This window comes from Vombatus ursinus, unplaced genomic scaffold, assembly GCF_900497805.2.
Source record: "Vombatus ursinus unplaced genomic scaffold, bare-nosed wombat genome assembly UNPS02014816.1, whole genome shotgun sequence".
In the NCBI taxonomy this organism is placed as follows: domain Eukaryota; kingdom Metazoa; phylum Chordata; class Mammalia; order Diprotodontia; family Vombatidae; genus Vombatus; species Vombatus ursinus.
In genome coordinates, this window is record NW_020954594.1 from 23,777,530 (window position 1) to 23,788,130 (window position 10,601).

At 36.2% G+C, this 10,601-nt stretch overlaps 1 long non-coding RNA gene across 2 annotated transcripts in view; it reads right to left on the reverse strand.

The window, feature by feature from the left end:
- LOC114023008 overlaps positions 1-6,625 on the reverse strand; it is a 48,722-nt gene extending 42,097 nt beyond the window's left edge. For both annotated transcript variants that reach the window (XR_003566735.1, XR_003566733.1), the window contains exon 1: positions 6,452-6,625. This is a non-coding gene — a long non-coding RNA (uncharacterized LOC114023008). The remainder of the gene's footprint in view (positions 1-6,451) is intronic.
- Between the last annotated feature and the right edge of the window lie 3,976 nt (positions 6,626-10,601).

Here is a 10,601-nt window from a genome sequence, read left to right on the forward strand (position 1 = left end):
GAGTAGGCTCTGGAAGTTAAGAGAAGGATGTCACCTAGAAAAAGGCAGAATTATTGTCCTTTAAACAAAAAAGAACTAGAATCTGAAATTTAAACAATTAAAAGTCTGAGCAGAAAAAAAGATAGCACACAGTCTCAAGTCAACTAATTTTTTTTCTAATTTGCTTCTTAGGAGAGACTTCCTAAATTTTAGAAACAAGATTTCCTTTGATACATCAATTTTTTTTTTAAATCACAGCCTTCAAGTATCAATTCTCTTTCACAACACCTGAGAAACTGCCCAGATTAACAGTAGAGGAAGTAAACTACTAAAATAGCCCTATTTTAGAAAAAGAAATTGAACAAGCTATCAATGAGCTCCCTAAGAAAAAATCCACAGGACCAGATGGATTCACAAATGAATTCTACCAAATGTTTAAAGAACAATTAATTCCAATACTACATAAACTATTTGGGAAAAATAGGCAAAGAAGAAATCCTACCAAATTCCTTTTATGACACAAATATAGTATTGATACCTAAACCAGGAAGAGCAAAAACAGAGAAAGAAAATTGTAGACCAATTTCCCTAAGGAATTATTGATGCAAAATTTTTAAATAAAATACTAGCAAGGAGATTACAAAAATATATCACAAAGATCATACACTGTAAGCAGGCAGAATTTATACTAAGAATGCAGGGCTGATTCAATATTAGGGAAAAAATCAGCATAATTGACCATATCAATAACAAAACCAACAAAAATCATATGATTATCTCCATAATGCAGAAAGTATAAGACTAAATGGAGCTTTCTTTTGAATTGGTAAGTTATTGTTGTTTGGTCATCTCCAACTCTTTGTGACCCCATGGACCACAACAGGCCAGGTCCTTTTGCCCTCCACTATTTCTTAAAGTCTGTATAAGTTTATGTTCGGTGTTTCCAGGATACTATCTATCCATCTCATCCTCTACCCTTTTCTTTTTGCCTTCAATCTTTCTCAACATCAGGGTCTTTTCCACTAAGTCCTGTGTTTTCCTTATGTGGCCAAAGTATTCAAGCTTCAGCTTCAGTATGACCTTCCAATGAATAGTCTGAATTATAATCTTTGACTCATTTTATCTCTTTGATGTCTAAAATACTCTCAAAAGTCTTCTCCAGCATCATAATTCAAAAGCATCAATTTCCTTATAATCGAATTCTCACAGCCATACATTGCTTCTAGAAAAATCATAACTTTGATGATATGCACCTTTGTCAGCAAGGTGATAAATAGTATTTATCTAAAATCAACAACAAGGATTATCTATAATGGGGATAAGCTAGAAGCCTTCCCAATAAGATCAGGGTGAAACAAAGATGCCCATCATCACTTCTATTATTCAATGTCATACTAAAAATGCTAGCTATAGCAATAAGATAAGAAAAAGATATTGAAAGAATTAGAATAGGCAATGAAGAAACAAAACTATTACTCTTTGCACATGATTTGATGGAATACTTGGAAAATTCCAGAGAATCAACTAAAAAACTAGTTGAAATAATTAACAACTTTAGTAAAGTTGTAGGATATAACATAAACCCCCACAAATCATCAGCATTTCTATATATTACCAACAAAGTCCAGCAGCAAAAGATAGAAAGAAAAATTCAATTTAAAATAATTATAGACAATATAAAATACTTCGGAGCCTACCTGCCAAGACAAACCCAGGAACTATATGAACACAATTACAAAACATTTTTGACACAAATAAAGTCAGATCTAAACAAACAGAAAAATATTAATTGTTAATGGGCAGGCCAAGCCAACATAATAAAAATGACAATTCTACCTAAATTAACATACTTACTCAGTTCCATACCAGTCAAATTACCAAAAAATTATTTTATAGAGCTAGAAAAAATAGTAACAAAATTCATCTGGAAGAACAAAAAGTCAAGGATATCAAGGGAATTAATGGGGGAAAAATGTAAAGGAAGATGGCCTAGCCGGATCAGATCTCAAATTATATTATAAAGCAGTAATCATCAAAACTATCTGGTACTGGATATGAAATAGAGTGTTGGATGAGTGGAATAGATTAAGTACACAAGACACAGTAAGAAATGACCAGAGTTATACAGTGTTTGATAAACACAAAGATCCAGAGGTTTGGGACAATTACTCACTATTTGACAAAAGCTGCAGGGAAAACCAGAAAGCAGTTTGGCAGAAACCAGATATAGACCAATACCTCACACCACATACCAAGATAAGGTCAAGATAGGAACATGATTTAGTCATAAAGAGTGATACCATAAGCAAATTAGGGAAGCAAGGAATAGTTTACTTGCCAGATCTATGCAAAGGGGAGAATTTATTACCATACAAGAGATAGTGAACATTATGAAATGCAAAATGGATAATTTTGATTACATTAAATTAAAAAGTTTTTGCACAAACAAAACCAATGCAGCCAAGTTTAGAAGGAAAGTAGAAAACTGAGGGGGAAAAATTTTATGGCAAGTTTCTCTGATCAACGCCTCATCTCTCAAATATATAGAGAATTGAATCAAATATATAAGAATATGAGTCATTTGCCAATTGATAAAGGGTCAAAGGATATGAAAAGGCAATTTTCAGGCAAAGAAATCAAAGCTATCTGTAGTCATATAAAAATGCTCTAAATCAGTATTAATTAGAGAAATCAAATTAAAACAACTCTGAGTTACCACCTCAGATCTATCGGATTGGCTAATATGACAGAAAAGTAAAATGACAAATGTTGGAGGGGATGTGGGAAAATTGGGACACTAATAAACTGTTAGTAAAGTTAGTGAATTGATCTAGCCATTCTGGAGAACAATTTGGAACTATGCCCAAAGGGCTATTAAATTAAACCCTTTGACCCAGCAATATCACTACAAGGTCTGTATCTCAAAAGAAAAGGTCCTATATGTACAAAAATATTTATAGCAGCTCTTTTAGTGGTATCAAAGAATTGGAAATTGAGGGGATGCCCATCAATTAGGGAATGGCTAAACAAGTTGTGATATGATTGTGATAGAATACTATTGTGCTATAAGAAATGATGAGCAGGATGGTTTCAGAAAAACCTGGAAACACTTACATGAACTGATACAAAGTATAGCAAGAAGAACCAAGAGAACATTGTACATAGTAACAGCAATATTGTACAAGGATCAACTGTGAATGACTTAGCAATTCTCAGCAATTCAAAGATCCAAGACAATTCTGAAGGACTTAGGATGAAAAACGTTATCCTCCTCCAGAGAAAAAAACTGATAGAATCTGAATGCAGATCAAAGCATGCTGTTTGTTTACTTTCTTTATTTTTCTTGTTTTTTTATCTGTTTTCTTTCATAACATGACTAATATGGCAATATTTTTTGTGATTGCACATGTATAACTTTTATCAAATTGCTTGCCTTCTCAATGATGGGAGTGATGGAGGAAGGGTGGGAAAAAATTTGGAACTTTAAAAATGAAGGTTAAAATTTGTTTTTACATGTAATTGGGAAAAAATAAAATGTTATTATTTTTTTAAAAACCACATCACCTGAGAAGACAAAGCAAGTTTTACCTGAGGAAAATGCAAACTAGACAGCTGTGGAAAGGAAAGCAGGGGAGGCAGGAGGAGGTTAAGGGACAGAAACACTATTCTTCTCTCAACATGCATACCAACATATAATCAACAATAAATTCACCAAAATAAAATTAGAAAAAAATTCCATTAACTCATTTCATTTCACAGATTTGCTACGTGTTTTGTGTGCAGATATGACAGGTAAAGTGAATAATTCTATTTTGAGAGATCATTCTGCCTCTGCCTATCTGGATGACTTTACTAAACCGAGAGTATCAGATTTTATTTTGGGCACTTGACTGGTATCAACAAAAGGAAAGGGTTTCTGAGAAAAGCTACTGCAACAGGGGGAGGGATCCGTTTTTGATAACCTAGAACTCCTCACAAAGTGGTTAAATAAAGGATAAAACAAAATTATTTAGCATGGAAAAGGGATTGGGATAAAGGGGAATTACTAGGAAGAGTGGGATGAAATTAGAACGTTTGGATTCCATTTAAGGTAACAGATACTACATCCTGTCAGAAACTGGGTGCTGAGGAACACTGCTAAAATTGAATGTGAGTTTGAACAACTGCAATGAGATGGAAACTTAAGGAAGTATTAGGAATACAAAGGCTTGAAAGCATTAATGGGGTAAATTCCTCCTAAATTTTGAGAGGCAAGGGCAACTTTGAGCTATTGCTGGAATTTTACCATGAAATACATCTAAAACTTGGTGAATTTTTGTTTTTGTTTTCCCAAGCTAAGAGAATCTGATATCTAAAGAAGAAAGTTAACATTCTTTTGGTCACTGCAAGGTAATAGCAGTTAGAGAGTTATATTGTCTTTGGGACTGAGGGCTGGAAGAAAGAAGATGGTATTGATGTTCAAAAGATCAAGTCCCAGTTTAAATGCCAGCTTGCCTGGCTGTGCAGGCCTCCTCCTCCTTCAGTGGGTCATTATGGACCATGATTTCTGGAGCCACCCTTTGAGTTACCTTGAACTCCTGGGCAATACCAGAGAACCACAAGGGACCATCTGCCGCAGAGCTGACCCAGGGACAACACCCCCTTAAACAGCCCCATACAAATACCCTGGGGGCAAGAAATTGCAACCACCCCTTTTGTCAGAAAAAGAGGGACTTAGATTATTGCTACCATTTTGCCCAGGAGTTCAGTCACCTGGCTCTCCTGGACTTATATCCCTGTACTTAGGAAGAGGTGAGGTGTGGCATTCTTCTCTAAACTCCAAATCCCTTTCCTTTCCCCACCACGATCAAAACTACAAAGTGGTTAGTCCATTCAAACGTCCCTGTGAACCTCTTGAGGGTTAGGATCATGTCTTTTTTATCTTTGCATTGCCCATGGCACCCAGCAAGCAAAGTGCCTTACTATATAGTAGGGAGTCAGATGTTTGTTGAATAATTAAAAAAGAACAAAGAAGAGACAGATAAATCTATGTAATCACCCTCCTGGTTCTTGTTACTATTAAGGGCAATTCTACAGAATCTCATCACCAGCAGCCTGAGTCATTTCCTTTGGCATGAAGCATTTGTTGCTTCTTAGCATCTTTCTATGTGTGATGCCAACTGTATATAGGCCAGATGTTTTATACCTTGTTACAGCCCCAGGAATGTAGGATGGTGGCTTGTTTTGTGGGTGGATACTCAATAAATGTTTTCTGGAATTGATGATGATTTCAGTTCTCATCTACCAATCTCAGACTAGATGAAGACATAACAATAATGGAACTTAAAAAAAAAAAGCAGCACTCTCCCTAATAATAGTAATACCTAACATTTCTATAGCACTTAGTATGTGCCAGGAACTGTGATAAGCACTTTGCAAATAATATCTCATTTGATCTTCACAACAACCCTGGGAGATGGGTGCTATTATTACCCCCATTTTACAGATAAGGAAACTGAGGCAGACTGTTAAGTGACTTACCCAGGATCACATACTAAGTGTCTGAATCCAGATTTGAATTCAGGTCTTCCTGATACCAATTCCAGGGCTCTATCTACTGAGCTTCCTTGTTACCTCTTTCTTTGCCAAAGTATCATCTCAGTGGATTGTAATAGGCTAAGGGACTCAAGACTTTGGAATTTCAATAGAAACTTTGTCAAGGATTCACTGCAAGGCTTGGGAGAAATGGTTTCATTTCCCTGGATCGTGATTCATTGATGTGTAAAACAGGCATCTATCTGCTTTTTTAAAATGTAAAAAAGGAAAGACACTAAATATTATTGATGATTCTAATCCCTCCCATCTACTAGACTAGATGGGGATAGAGCTGTTTCAGAATAGCTATCTCTTGAAACAGTGCTTTCTCATCCATTCTCCTTCACTTAGAATGACATTATTTAACTCATAGACAAAATCAAGTGTGTGTTGGTAAATGTTTAAAAACTGGCGCTCAAGGAAAAATAATGTATGCATCATGTACACAATGTACAATGTATTTTAAGTTTAATCTTCATTATTAACATTTCTACATCATTTTCTTAAATCTAGAAAACCAACAAAACAATGAATTAAGCCCTGATTTCCAAGGTGTAAATGCTACAATGAAAATTTAACAATTGGCTTTTGGGAGCCATTGGAGCTGGAATGAACACACCCCTGGATGAAAACACTCTATAAAGCGAGCTACTAGTATATCTCTAACCTTGTTTAGTAAGGAACTTCCTACTACTGGTTATGTTCAGGCTGAGACTGGATGATCACCAGTCACCCTTCATGGAACAGGATATTAGAGTGCATGAGCTCTAAGAATCTACAGTTCATGGGATCATGGAGTCACAGATTTAGAGCAACAGCAGGCCTTAGAAATCCTCCAGCACAACCATCTTACTTTACAGATGAGGGAACTGACGCCCAGAGAGATTAAGTGATTTACCCAACATCCAGCAGCAGCTCCAGTGATCGGAATCCAAGTTTTCCAACTCCAAATGCAGCCCTCTTCAATGCAGTAGAGATGATGCCCAAGGTAGAACCTACATTCTCAATATGCCTGTCACTCCTGCCCTGCACAGAGCTAGCTAGCAAAATTGAGCACGGGGAAACATCTCTGACTCACACCTACAGCTGCTTCTGGGCAAGAACCAGTGTCACTCTCTCCTTCCTCCTCTCCCCACCCCCTTCTTTCTTTATATCACTCCTCTCTCAGCTTAAAAAGGGGACTGGATGTTGTACAATATTAATAAAGTTAGAAAACATAGGTTCTCCTAGGCTCACTTTCTTTTTTGTCATTACTAAATTTTTTTTATTAACAGAAATCTAAATTCTCTCCCTCAACCCTACAATATTGAAAAGAAAAACAAAATGCTTTGTAACAAATATGTTATAGTAAAGCATAATGAATTCCCTCATTGTCCATGTCCAAAAAATACATGTCTCATTCTGAACCACGAATCTATCACCTCTCACAGCATGGTCCTCTGGAATGATGGATACTCATTGTGTTGATCAGTTTTTACAGTTTTCAAAGTTGTTTGTCTTTACAATGCTGTTATTATTTAAATTGTCCTCCTGGTTCTACTCATTGAATTTTTCATCAGTTTATTCAAGTCTTCAGAATTGTTCATTTTTATAATACTGATGTTATAGTATAAATTATTCTTCAGGTTCTGCTCACTTCACTCTGCATTAGTTCACATAAGTCTTTCCATGTCCCTCTGAAAACATCTATTTTCTCATTTCTTACAGCATAATAATATTCCATTACATTATTTTACCAAAGTATGTTCAGCCACTCACCAATTGATAGACATCCTCTCAGTTTCTAATTATTTTTTACCACCATGGAAAAAGCTGCTATAAATATTTTGTACCTATAGGACCCTTCTCTACTTCTTTGATCTCTTTAGGGAATTATATTAATAATAATAACAGTAACTAGCATTTATATAGCTCTTTAAGGTTTATACCCACTTTACAAATATTTTCACATTTTATCCTCACAATCCTGATTTGTAGTTGCTTTAAATACTCTGCATTTTACAGATAAGGAAACTGAGGCATACAGAGGTTAAGTATCTTGCTCAGAGTCATACAGCTAGTAAATGTCTGAATTTAGCACTTGCTGACTCCATTTCTAGTACTCTATATGCCGTACCACCTCATTGTAGGACAAACAATGAAACAGCTGGGTTAAAGGGTAACTTTTTGTGTCTAATTCCAAATTGCTTTCCAAAATAGCTGTTGAGTAATGTCCAATTCTTCAAGACCCCATTTGGAATTTTCTGGGCAAAGATGCTGGAGTGGTTTGCCATTTCCTTCGCCAGCTCATTTTTTTACAGATGAGGAAACTGAGGCAAACAGGGTTAAGAGACTTGCCCAGAGTGACACAGTAGGTATCTGGGACCAGATTTGAACTCAAATCTCTTGACTCCAGGGTTGGTGTTCTTTCCACTGAGTCTCCTAGCTGCCCTAATGGTTGTACCTATTCACAAATTTACCAACAGTGAGTCTACTAATGTGCCTATTTTCCTACTACACTTCCAACATTTGTCATTTTCTTTTTGTTACATTCAACAATCTCATGGGTGTAAAGTAGAAACTTAGAAATGTTTTAATTTGCATTTCCCTAATTATTAGTGAGTTCGATCATTTTTTTTATATGGCTGTAGATAGCTTAGGTTTTTCCTCCTGAGAACTGCCCACACATATACTACCATTAATCAATTGAGGAATGGCTTTTATCCTTAAAAAATTTTAATCAATACCTGATATATCTTGGAAATGAGACCTATATCAGGGAAACTTGCTACAAAGATTTTGATTACATAAAATCATAAAATTTTTGCACAAATAAATCCAGTAAAGCTAGGATTAAAAGAGAAACAATTAACCAGGCCCATTTTCCTGATTCTTAAGTCCCTATAGAGGTCCTTCTCCAACCCAGTGAGTTTTAAACTTTTTTAGTCCATGTCCTAACTAACTCTATCAGCTTCCTGATACCCAAAAGAATGTGAGAATAGCACTGATGTGGGGTAAGCCACCAAAGAAAAAGAGTCTCAGAAAATTATTAACTACTGCCAGAAACAAAAGTACAATATAAACATTGTTATAGAATCATTCATTCATTTTAAAATGTATTAAAAACATACTATGTGCAAAGCACTGTGCTAGGCATTTGGAACCAATCAGTGAGTAAGTATTTATGTACCTACTATGTGCCAGGCACTCTGCTAAGCATTCAAGATAAAAAAGAAAGATAAGGATGAAGAAGAGAATTCCAGGCATGAGGGACAGCCAATGAAAATGTCCAGAGTTGGGAGATGGATTGTCTTGTACGACAAACAGCAAAGAGGCCAGTGTCACTGGATTGCAATATATATTGAGGAAGAATTAATATAGAAGAAGACTGCAAAGATAGGAGGGGACCAGATTGTGAAGGGCTTTAAATGCTGAAAGATTTTGTATTTATCCTGTAAGTAATTGGGAAGCACTGGAGTTTACGGAATTGAAGGAGAAATTAGAAAAGTTGATTGGTCCAGTCTGTGCTTAAGAGAGATTGATTTGACAGCTGAGTAAAGGATGGACTGGAGTGGGATGGTGCTTGAAGTAAGGAAACCAACCCCAAAGCCTATTGCAATAGTCTAGGCATGAAGTGAAAAGGGCCCACATCAGAGTGGTGTCACTGCCAGAGAGAAGTAGAAATAAATAAGAGATGTCACAAAGATAAAATCATCAGGCCTTGGCAACAAATTTTATATGGGGGGGGTGCAGTGAAAAGAATGAAGAATTGTCAGTCTGAGTGATTAGATATACTGAGCTTAAGGAGTCTATGACACAACCAATTTGAAATATCCAAGAGGTAGCTAGAGCTAGAAGACCAGAGGATAGGACAGAGGTTAGGGTTAGATAAGTAAATCTGAGATAATAGAGTAAATAGAGATAATAATCGAATCCATAGGAACTGATAAGATAATCAAGAAAATGGGAGAAGGACCAGGACAGAGCTCTGGTGGACACCTATTGCTAGCATTTGTGATCCAGAGGAAGATCCAGCAAAGGAAACCATGAAGGGGTGATCAGACAGGTAGGATGAGAACCAGGAGGGAGTAGAGTCACAAAAATCTAGGGGGAGAAAGAGTATAAAGGAGAAAAGGAGGATCAACAATGTCAAAGGCTGGAGAGAAATCAAGAAGGATGAAGACTGGAAAAAGGCCATTAGATATGGCAATTAAGAGACCATTGATAACATCAGTGAGAGCAGTTTGAATGATGAGGTAAAGAGTTAAGAGGAGAATGAGAGAAAAGAAAGTGGAAACAATGATTGTAGACAGCTTTCTCAAGTTTAGCTGTAAAAGGAAGAAGAAATATGGGACCATAGCTGGTACGGATGGAAGGATCAGGTGGGAGTTCATTAGGACTGGGAAGACACGGGCATGTTTGTAGAAAGTAGGAAAGGGCCGGTAAATAGGGAGAGATTTAAGATAAGTGAGAATGGGAATAATAGGAAGGTAATCTGCTGGAGAAGATGAGATGGAATAGGATCATCTGGTCATATAAAGGGGTTAGCCTAGGGGCAGAATATCCTCCCAGGACCCCCCTTAAATCACATATACTATGTAACTAACCATGTAAGAATCATAACTGACGTTGGGTTTGCAAAAGTTTTCACACACATTATCTATTTAATACTCACAATAACCCTACAAAATATTGTTACACCCTTGTTTTACATGTGAGGAAATGGAAAGTGAGAGAGACTAAATAACTGGGTCACATAGCCGATGTGTCTGAAGTCAATTCTGAAACTAGATCTTTTTATTACACCAAGTAAAGATAGATAGATAGACAGACAAACAGACAGATAGATGTAGATGAGGATGGATGGATGGATGGATACACAAGACAGATGAGAATAGATGGATAAACAGACAAGAGATAGATCATAGATGGAAGATAGATGGATAGATAGGAAGGGTGGATGGATAGATAGGAATAGATAGATAAGGATGGATAGATAGAAAGATAAGAAATGTCATAGGTGGACGATAAATAGATAGATATGAATGGATAAATAGATAAGAGATAGA